General features: G+C 38.9%; 1 protein-coding gene across 3 annotated transcripts in view; it reads right to left on the reverse strand.

Annotated features, from left to right (window-relative positions):
- Positions 1-9,841, reverse strand: part of SF3B1 (splicing factor 3b subunit 1) — a 62,923-nt gene that overhangs the window by 51,384 nt on the left and 1,698 nt on the right. For 2 of the 3 annotated variants that reach the window (XM_059928409.1, XM_059928410.1), the window contains exon 2: positions 8,479-8,552. The gene's annotated coding sequence lies outside the window, so the exon portion shown is untranslated. Of the gene's footprint in view, positions 1-8,478; positions 8,553-9,841 lie in introns of those variants that run through there. The other variant, XM_059928408.1, reaches the window with a different exon arrangement.

The following is a 9,841-nucleotide window of genomic DNA, read 5'->3' on the forward strand; positions in this document are numbered from 1 at the left end:
ACAATAGTGTGTTAGCTTCTGCTCCATAACAAAGTGAATCAGTCATACATATACAATATGTTCCCATTTCTCTTCCCTCTTGCATCTCCCTCCCTCCCACCCTCCCCATCCCACCTTCTGCCCATTTTTTAACTGGATTGTTTGTTTTTTTGATGTTGAGCTCCATGAGCTGTTTGTATATTTTGGAGATTAATCCTTTGTCTGTTGTTTCATTTGCAAATATTTTCTCTCTCTGAGGGTTGTCTTTTTGTCTTGTTTATGGTTTCCTTTGCTGTGCAAAAGCTTTTAATTTTAATTAAGTCCCATTTGTTTATTTTTGTTTTTATTTACATTACTCTAGAAGGTGGGTCAAAAAAAGATCTTGCTGTGGTTTATGTCAAAGAGTGTTTTTCCTGTGTTTTCCTCTAAGAGTTTTATAGTGTCTGGTCTTACATTTAAGTCTTTAATCCATTTGGAGTTTATTTTTGTGTATGCTGTTAGGTAGTGTTCCAATTTCATTCTTTTACACATAGCTGTCCAGTTTCCCCAGTACCACTTATTGAAGAGGCTGTCTTTTCTCCATTGTATGTTCTTGCCTCCGTTGTTGTAAATTAGGTGTCCATATGTGCGTGGGTTTATCTCTGGGCATTCTATCCTGTACCATTGATCTATAGTTCTGTTTTTGGGCCAGTACCATACTGTCTTGATTACCGTAGCTTTGTGGTATAGTTTGAAGTTGGGGAGCCTGATTCCTCCAACTCCGTTTTTCTTTCTCAAGATTGCTTTGGCTATTCGGGATCTTTTGTGTTTCCATATGAATTGCAAAATTTTTTGTTCTAATTCTGTAAAGAATGCCATTGGTAGTTTGATAGGGATTGCATTGAACCTGTAGATTGCTTTGGGTAGTATAGTCATTTTCACAATATTGATTCTTCCAATCCAAGAACATGGAGAACTTCATTCTTTTTAAGGCTGAGAAATGTTTCATTTTATAATATATATAAATGTCACATTTTGTTTATCCATTCTTCTCATTCTTCTATTGATCGACATGGGTTATTTCCACCTTTCGGCTATCATAAATAATGCTGCAATGAACACTGTTGTACAAATACCTGCTGAGTCTTTGTTTTCAATTCTTTTGGGTGTATATACACCTGGGAGTTGAATTGCTGAGTCATAATTCTATGTTTAGTTTTCTGAGGAACTACCAAACTGTTTTCCAAAGCAGCTACACCCTTTTACAGTGGCAATGCATGAAGAATCCAATTTCTCCACATCCTCACCAACACTTTTTTTTTTTATAGCTATTCTAATAGGTGTGAAGTGGTATTTCATTGTAGTTTTGATTTGCATTTGCCTATTGGCTAAGGATGTTTAGCATATTTTCATATGCTTATTGGCCATTTGTGTATCTCCTTTGGAGAAATGTCTATACAAGTCTTTTGCCCATTTTTTAATTGAGTTGGGTTTTTTTTTTTTGTGGTTATTGTTAACCACAGATATATATATATATATCTGCCTCCAGTTCCTAGCACAGAGCTCCTAAAACCCCTGAACCCTTGTAAAACCCTGAGTGATAAAAGCACTAGGAGCATCTCCTGTTCTAATATTTGGTCTTTGACGGTGTCCCTGACACAGAACTACTAAAACCCTTAGTGAATTCCTAAAGGAGAAGAGCGCTAGGAGCATCTTTTATTCTATTGAGGCAACTCTGAGTGGGCTCCTGGATGGCTACTAGATTGGGGTTTGTCACCAGAAAGACCAAGTCATAATTAGAAGCTTGGAATTTTCAGTCATCCACTCCTCACTTCTCCAAAGAAGGGGGGCTGGAAATGGAGTAAATAATTGATCATGTCTATGTGATGAAGCCTCCAAAAAAATTCCAATAGTATGGGGTTCAGAGAGCTTTCAGGTTGGCAAACACATGCATGCCGGGAAGGTGACACACACCAACTCCATGAGGACAGAAGCTCCTGCACTCGGAACCCTCCAGGACCTCACCGTATGAATCTCTTCATCTGGCTGTTCATCTGTATTCTTTATCACATCCTTTAATAAACTAGTTAACTTAAGTGTTTCCCTGAGTTCTGTGAGCCTCTCAAAAAAATTAATCAAACTTAATTCGATTAATTTTTTTTTTTACAGTGCTACACAATCCACATGGACTTCCCTGGTGGTCCAGTGGTTAAGACTCCATGCTTCCAATGCAGGGGACAAGGGTTTGCTCCCTGGTTGGGGAAGTTCCACATGCCATGGGATGTGGCCGAAAATAAATAATTTAAAAAAATTAATCGAACCTGAGTAGAGGGTTATGGGAACCTCTGATTTGTATGCAAACCAGACAGAAGTTGTGGGTAACCTGGGAACCTACTACTTGTGATTGGCATATAAAGTAGGGCGGGTGCAGTCTTGTGGGACTAAGCCCTTAGCCTGTGGGATCTGACACTATCTCCGGGTAGACAGTGTTAGAATTGAGTTAAACTGTAAGACACCCAGCTGGTGTCACAGAGAATTACTTGGTGTGGGACAAACCTCCACACATTTGGTGACAAAAAGTGAATTGTTTTGTGTGAGTAGCAAAGGAGACACACAGGAGAAATACATAGGTGGGAAACTGAGTTTTTCTAATTCACTGTGTGTTGACTTTCACCCTGTTGACAGTGTCTTTTGATGCACAAGCTTTTAAATATGATGAAGTCCAACTTATCTTTTTTTTTCTTCTGTTGCTTGAGCATTTGGTGTCATATCCAAGAAATCATTGCCAAATCCAATGTCATGAATAATTTAGTTTTGATTCCAAAAAACAATGTATATTATAAATTATTCAAATAGTACTCCCCCAAAAGATATAAAATGAAAAGTAAAAGCCTTACCTCACATGTCTCATTCCCCAATGGTTAAGTGTATTTTATGTATTCATTAATTAACATTATACATATACAAACACATTCAGTATATATATTATTTAATTTTTACACCAGATTCTTAAAAGGAAGACTGTTTAAGAAGGGGGATGTTGGCAGAAATTACATACTATAAAATCACAAATTATTCCAAAAAGGAAAGAGTTCAAACACAAAGATGCTAATATGAATAAATAAGAAGCATCTTGATAAAATCAGACTTTAAAAAGGTCAAAAGATGATAGGAGGCCTACATAAGAAAAATAAATCAGTAGCTTCTGGGTCAGTGAATACATGGAGACTGGGGAGACTGGCACACTCAGAGATGGAAGCTTAGGGCTTCCCTGGTGGCACAGTGGTTAAGAATCTGCCTGCCAATGCAAGGGACATGGGTTCGAGCCCTGGTCCGGGAAGATCCCACATGCCGCAGAGCAACTAAGCCCGTGCGCCACGACTACTATGCCTGCGCTCTAGAGGCCGTGAGCCACAACTACTGAGCCCGTGTGCCACAACTACTGAAGCCCGTGCGCCTAGAGCCCGTGTTCCGCAACAAGAGAAGCCACCACAATGAGAAGTCTGTTCACCGCCAACGAAGAGTAGTCCCCGCTCGCCGCAACTAGAGAAAGCCCGTGTGCAGCAACAAAGACCCGATGCAGGCAAAAATAAATAAATAAATTTATTAAAAAAAAAGAGATGGAAGCTTCAAGCCCCTTCCCACATAATCTTGCCCTATGCGTTTCTTCCATCTGACTCCATATTCCTAATATTCTTCTATAATCAACTGGTAATCTAAGGATATACTGAGTAAAGATGCTGGGGAATGTGGAATATGCCTTGAAGACCTGTAGCAGAGAGATACTATAGCACGACTGCCTTGTCTATGCATACATCATAAAGGCTGCATCAGTGAATGGTTTGAAGTACAGTTGATCCTTGAACAACATGAGTTTGAACTGCAAGGGTCTGCTTACAGGTGGGGTTTTTTCTTTCTTTCTTTTCTTTTTTTTAAAATAAACATTTATTTATTTACGGCTGTGTTGGGTCTTCGTTGCTGCGAGCAGGCTTTCTCTAGTTGCGGTGAGCGGGGGCTACTCTTTGTTGCGGTGCGCGGGCTGCTCACTGCAGTGGCTTCTCTTGTTGCAGAGCATGGGCTCTAGGCGCGCAGGCTTCAGTAGTTGTGGCGCGTGGGCTCAGTAGTTGTGGCTCGCGGGCTCTAGAGCGCAGGCTCAGTAGTCGTGGCACACGGGCTTAGTTGCTCCACGGCATGTGGGATCTTCCCAGACCAGGGCTCGAACCCATGTCCCCTGCATTGGCAGGCAGATTCTTAACCACTGCGCCACCAGGGAAGCCCTGGGTGTTTTTCAGTAGTAAATACTACAGTGCTACACAATCCACATCCACAGTTGCTCGAACCTAAGGATGCAGAACCATGGATATAGAGGAGCCAAGTATAGGGAGGGCCGACTATAAGTTATACTCGGAGTTTAGACTATGAGGAGGGTCAGCACCCCTAACCCCCTTGGGGGTTCAAGGGTCAAGGGTCAAGAGTAAATAGATCTTGGCCTGAGCACCCTTCAGATTAAGCATCAGATTCCTGTCTTACAGGTTTTCCTGTCTTTTGAAGGTGCTTGAAAAACAGAGAGGATGGGAAGATCTGTCTCTGGTAAAACAAAAACAAAAATGAAGACATACTCAGCCAGAAATCTGAGTTCTCTGAGACTCAATAACATGGAGACAAACAATCATACAGGAAAAAAATATATTGCTGAAAAGAGTACAATTACCACAGAACTCAGTGTAACAAACTTGCATACAAAGGACACACAGGGATTTTGAAAATGCTGCATATCTCTTAATAGTCATCTATATAGGTAATACTGATAAACATTTTGCATTCAGATGCCAGAGTTAACTGATTTAAAAGTTGATTTACTATTAAATTCTCAGAGCTGTGCAACTAGTTGTGTTTTTTTAGTTTTGGATCTCTATTTTTCCCAATATGATGTTTCTGCATTCATCTATTCTTAAATTGAAGACTACATAATTTACTTCTTATAAATAAGTCTTAAATGTGAACCAAGAAATGTAATCAAGCAGTAAAACATTCTCTGAATGTATACCATGATTTCAATTCTTCTATTTTCCCCCCAAGAGTGGGAAATAGACTTCTGCATAAGAAAGCTAAAATATATTAATATTTTTAAAGTTTTAACAATATCAAGATGCAGTCCAAAGAGTAAATCAAGTGCATAATTACATTTTAATTAATCAAATCTAGGATTGTCTACTGAATTGCAATTTATTAAATCTATTGTGTCCTCTTAAATAAAACTGCTAAACAGTTAATCAACAATGAATCACCTTGTCGCTATGTAACTTTTCTTTTAAGCTATGCACTTTTTAAAAAATACCAATTACCAATTTTAAGTGCTGCCACCTACAGCAACTTTAACAGGTATTTTCATTTGTTCTTTTCATGTAATTATTTTACTGTGCTTTTGCATCTCCAGGCAGTTTTCCCATATTTGGGTAAAATGTTTAGCAGGTTATAAACTTAGTAACTTATAAAGGGGATAAAATAAAATTTTCTTGAGTGGAAAAAAAAGAAACTTAAAAGTGTCAGAAACCTATAACGATAGTGCAAGAAAGGCTAAAACTCTCAGTGAGCTGAGGCTTATGATGAAATACTAAGATAAATTAAAAAGCTCTTGTTTGGAGCAAGAATAATGAAACCAATTCTGGTGCTTGAGGTGGATGGTTCAATACAACAGATGACAAAGTGAACTCCCAATTCATTTGTTCCTTTGTTTTCTATTAAGAAAAATAATCCCAAAACTAAAAGGAAAAAAATATGAGTAAAAGAGAAATGGGCTTAATTTAAATGAGGTGAGGTAACAGTAAGAGAGTAACTGACAGCTTTAAATGAGGGCAGGTGTCCTGGCCTCAACCAACCACATCCCACATCCCAAAAGAACTTGCTGACGTACCAAAAGCACTTTTAAGAGCAATCTCAACAAAATGTATTATTTGTGATGGAGGACACAAGATATGAAAGATCTGAAACCCACATTATGCAAACTGACTAAAGAAATAATGTTTCACACCAAGAAGAGGAGACAGGAGAATAGACATTATATCTCAGATTTTTAAAATGGTAATCCTAATATAAAATATTTATTCTATTGGCTTCATGTATTATAGAAATACCATAGAAACTCCAGTATTTCAGTTGCTTTGTAGTCCAGTGCACATAGACACAATTATAATTCTAACTGTAATTAATTACAATTCTAATTGTATTAGAAACAATTCTAATACAAAGTGGTTAGAGTAGTTAGATACGTTTGTGGTATTTTAGGAGGATAGTACAGAAGTATCAAACCATGCTATCTATAGATCTATCTAATTCCTAAGGTGAGGCCTCCTAGGTGGGGTGACATTGGGTCAGTCTCACAGGATGAAAAGGAGCAAGCCAGATGAAAGGCAATAGAGGAGACAGGGGTGGGAATAGGAAGGAGGACCTTTAGGAAAAGAGGGCAGTGTAGGCAAAAAAACACCACCGTGTCTGTAGAGGATCTAGAAGCAGTTCTATGTGGCTAGATGCTACAGTGTGTGGCAGGGAGCAGCAAAAGGGGAATTCTAGGGTCAGATCAGAAGGTTGGTCATATAACCAGGAAGAATCTGCTTTCTTGATAAACTCTGAATGCCCTGAACTAAAACTTTCTGGATCTGGAAAGCTGAGAAGAGCCCCTAAACTAGGCTGTCACCCTTTGTGGCTCCCCCAGTATTCAATTATCCTCTTTCCTCTTGCTCAAATTTCTAGTTTTGACTCAGTCTAATTCACCTGCTTTAAAAAACAGTTCTATGGGAATTCCCTGGCAGTCCAGTGGTTAGGACTCCGCACTTCCACTGCAGGAGGCATAGGTTCGATCCCTGGTCATGGAACTAAGATCCTGCAACCTGCACGGAGCGACCAAAAAAAACAGTTCTAAAATTTTAGTATTACAAGGTTGTTGCTACATCTTTCACGAAGTCACGTAGGATAAAACAGCTCTCTAACTCAAGTCAAAGACAAGGGTTTACTTGCTGGCTATGCTGCTTTCCAGCGTGTGCAAGTTACTTAACATCCCTAAACCTGTTTCCTAAGGTCTTAGTCAATGTGCTGAAGGACTGAATCAAAAAGGCCTCATTGCGCCAACACAGATACACCAATATCAACTAGTGCTTCCTCCTCAGAGATCTGAGCCCTAGTTCGTGGGGTTTGGGAGTAGCGGGTGTGTCTCCTTTATGCTTCTTAGGCACTAGCACCAGCCAAGCAGTGCCCTCCCCCTTAGAGATCGGGGTTCCTGCATTTTGGTACCCCTCCACCAAGTTTCTAAGTTCTAATAACACCAACTTCTTCCTTGTTCCCCCAGCCCTAGAGCAGCAAAGAGTCAGGCCTGCCTGCTATCCTTTGAAAGACCTGCCTACAAGGCTGGCCCTTCGCTGGCATTTGGGAACTTGGATTTCAGGTGAGTTTCCAACATTCCCAGAAATGATAAGGCTGTCTCACTGTGCCTAAACTGTGCAAGCAATATGGCTTATGCCAAACAACAGCTTTCCTTGGGGAGTTGGAAATTTAGCACCCAGGTAGAGGGTGCCTATGTGATCAGCCCCCAATAAAAACCCTGGTACTGCACCAAGTCTCTCTCTTTTTTTTTTTTTTTAATCTGAGATGGTCTTTTTTTTTTTTTTTTTGGCTGCGCTGGGTCTTCGTTGCTGTGCGCAGGCTTTCTCTAGTTGCAGTGAACAGGGGCTACTCTTCGTGGCGGTGTGCTGGCTTATTGTGGTGGCTTCTCTTGTTGCAGAGCACGGGCTCTAGTCACGCAGGCTGCAGTAGTTGTGGCATGCTGGCTCTAGAGCATAGGCACAGTAGTCGTGGCACACGGACTTAGCTGCTCCATGGCATGTGGGATCTTCTGGCCCAGGGATCGAACCCATGTCCCCTGCATTAGCAGGCAGATTCTTAACCACTGTGCCAACAGGGAAGTCCCTGCACCGAATCTCTTGATTCTCAGCTTCTCTGGTTGGCAACATTTCACACATGTTGTCAGAACTTGTGTCAGAAGACTTAAGCATGTCACCTTAGTTCTCCAATCCCTATTTAACAATGTCTTTATGTTAAATTTTGTTTAAAATAACTGGTATAATTTCCCTGATTGGTCCCTAACTGACACAGCCAATCAGTAAGGACAAACTGTCTAGTTAATCCCCTTTGATAATTGATTTTTATTAGAAACTAACATCTGTAATTACACTAATCTCTCGTAATTCAGTTCCTGATTCAGTCAAGGAAGGTGTTCTTTCAACCAAACACTTCACAAAGACAGTCCCTGTAAGAGATCATTGAGCATGCTGGGAAGATTATTCTATTGATCAAAAAGGTGCCAGTAATGAGATTAAGTTAACTTTGAAAGCTTGCTTTATTTCAGGAGAGAAATATAAGTGATGTTTAAAGGTCTTATTCTGTGGTTAAAATTCATCCTATATTTGTTTTGACCAGAGGCTTGATTAAAAACAGTATTAACACAAAGTCATAGCTATCTCTATTTACCTGAAGACTTTCTGGTTCTGTTCAGTCTGTATTCAGGGTTCCGAAGTGAGCAAAAGGTCAAAGTATATTTCTACCTGGAAGTCAATCAGGAAAATTTCATTTGTAAAGATCACATGAAAGGCAGAAATTAAATATACACATTATATATACGTGTATATATACAGATAAAGATAGAAGAAATATATATATAGATTTCAAACATCCACAAAAATTAGATACAATACTATAATAAACTCTCAATTATCCATATCCAGTTCAGTAATTATCAACAAATGATCAATTTTGTTTCATACACTCTATTCCTCCACCCCCACTGGATCATTTTAAAGTAAATCACAAACATATTTCACCTGTAATCTTCAGTACAAATCTTTACTGAAGTAGAGATTTCAGTTGAATTTCCCATTCTTGTATATGTCTTTTAATATTTGGTTTGTTCAAAACAAAATCTAAACAATGCCTCCTAAATCTTATAAATCTACAATAATCCCCCCACACCCCCAATCCTCCTTCTCTACTTGACATTTATTTGTTGAAGAAATTGGCTCATTTGTCCTACAGAATTTCCCATATTCTGTATTTGGCAGATTATATCCCCTTGGTGTCATTTAACATGCTCTTCTATCCCTTGTTTAAACTGGCATACCTAAAAGCTTGACTAGATTCAGATTCAATTATTTTGGCAAGAATATTTAATAGGTGGCGTTGTGTCAAATATATTTTTGGCAGCATAACTGGTTTGGACTCTAAGGTACTGCTTCCCACAGGTCTCTGCTGAATTTTAATTTACTACCAATCTTTTCCTATTGTATAAACAGATTTTTAGCCCACAATTTATAGAAGCACTGTCATCTACTAAAACTGAACCAGAATTTCTTATCACTTTTAAACTTCTGACATATTACTCTTTGCTGAGAAGTCCAGCGAGTACCATACATTGTCATCTACTGCAAAGATGCCTTTACTTGCCTTAAAAAAATTTCTTTTAGTAGGGGGGAACTATTCAATTGGGTGACCCAATTCAGTAGATATTTTCTTATGTCTCGGAAGAGTTCGGTAAGAAAATGTTTGGTAAATTTAATAAAAGAAGGCCTTCTATTAAGTTCACAAGTACATCATGTATTGTTTTGAAAAATATGTTTAACAGGCTTTCTAGTTAACAATACCAATAGTTTGAAATAGAACTTCGTAGGATGTGGCAGTGTAATGCCTATATTTTGTAGGCAACTTATAACCACTGTGATGTTGAGTGGGGGAGTAATACAGTAAAAATGTGTTTTAAAGGAAGATATTACTGGTAATATTTAAGCTTTAAGGCAAGAAAAGCAGAGATTGTGTATTTGAAGGTAATCTGATATACAAT

Source organism: Balaenoptera ricei, chromosome 7 (genome assembly GCF_028023285.1).
Source record: "Balaenoptera ricei isolate mBalRic1 chromosome 7, mBalRic1.hap2, whole genome shotgun sequence".
Classification (NCBI taxonomy): domain Eukaryota; kingdom Metazoa; phylum Chordata; class Mammalia; order Artiodactyla; family Balaenopteridae; genus Balaenoptera; species Balaenoptera ricei.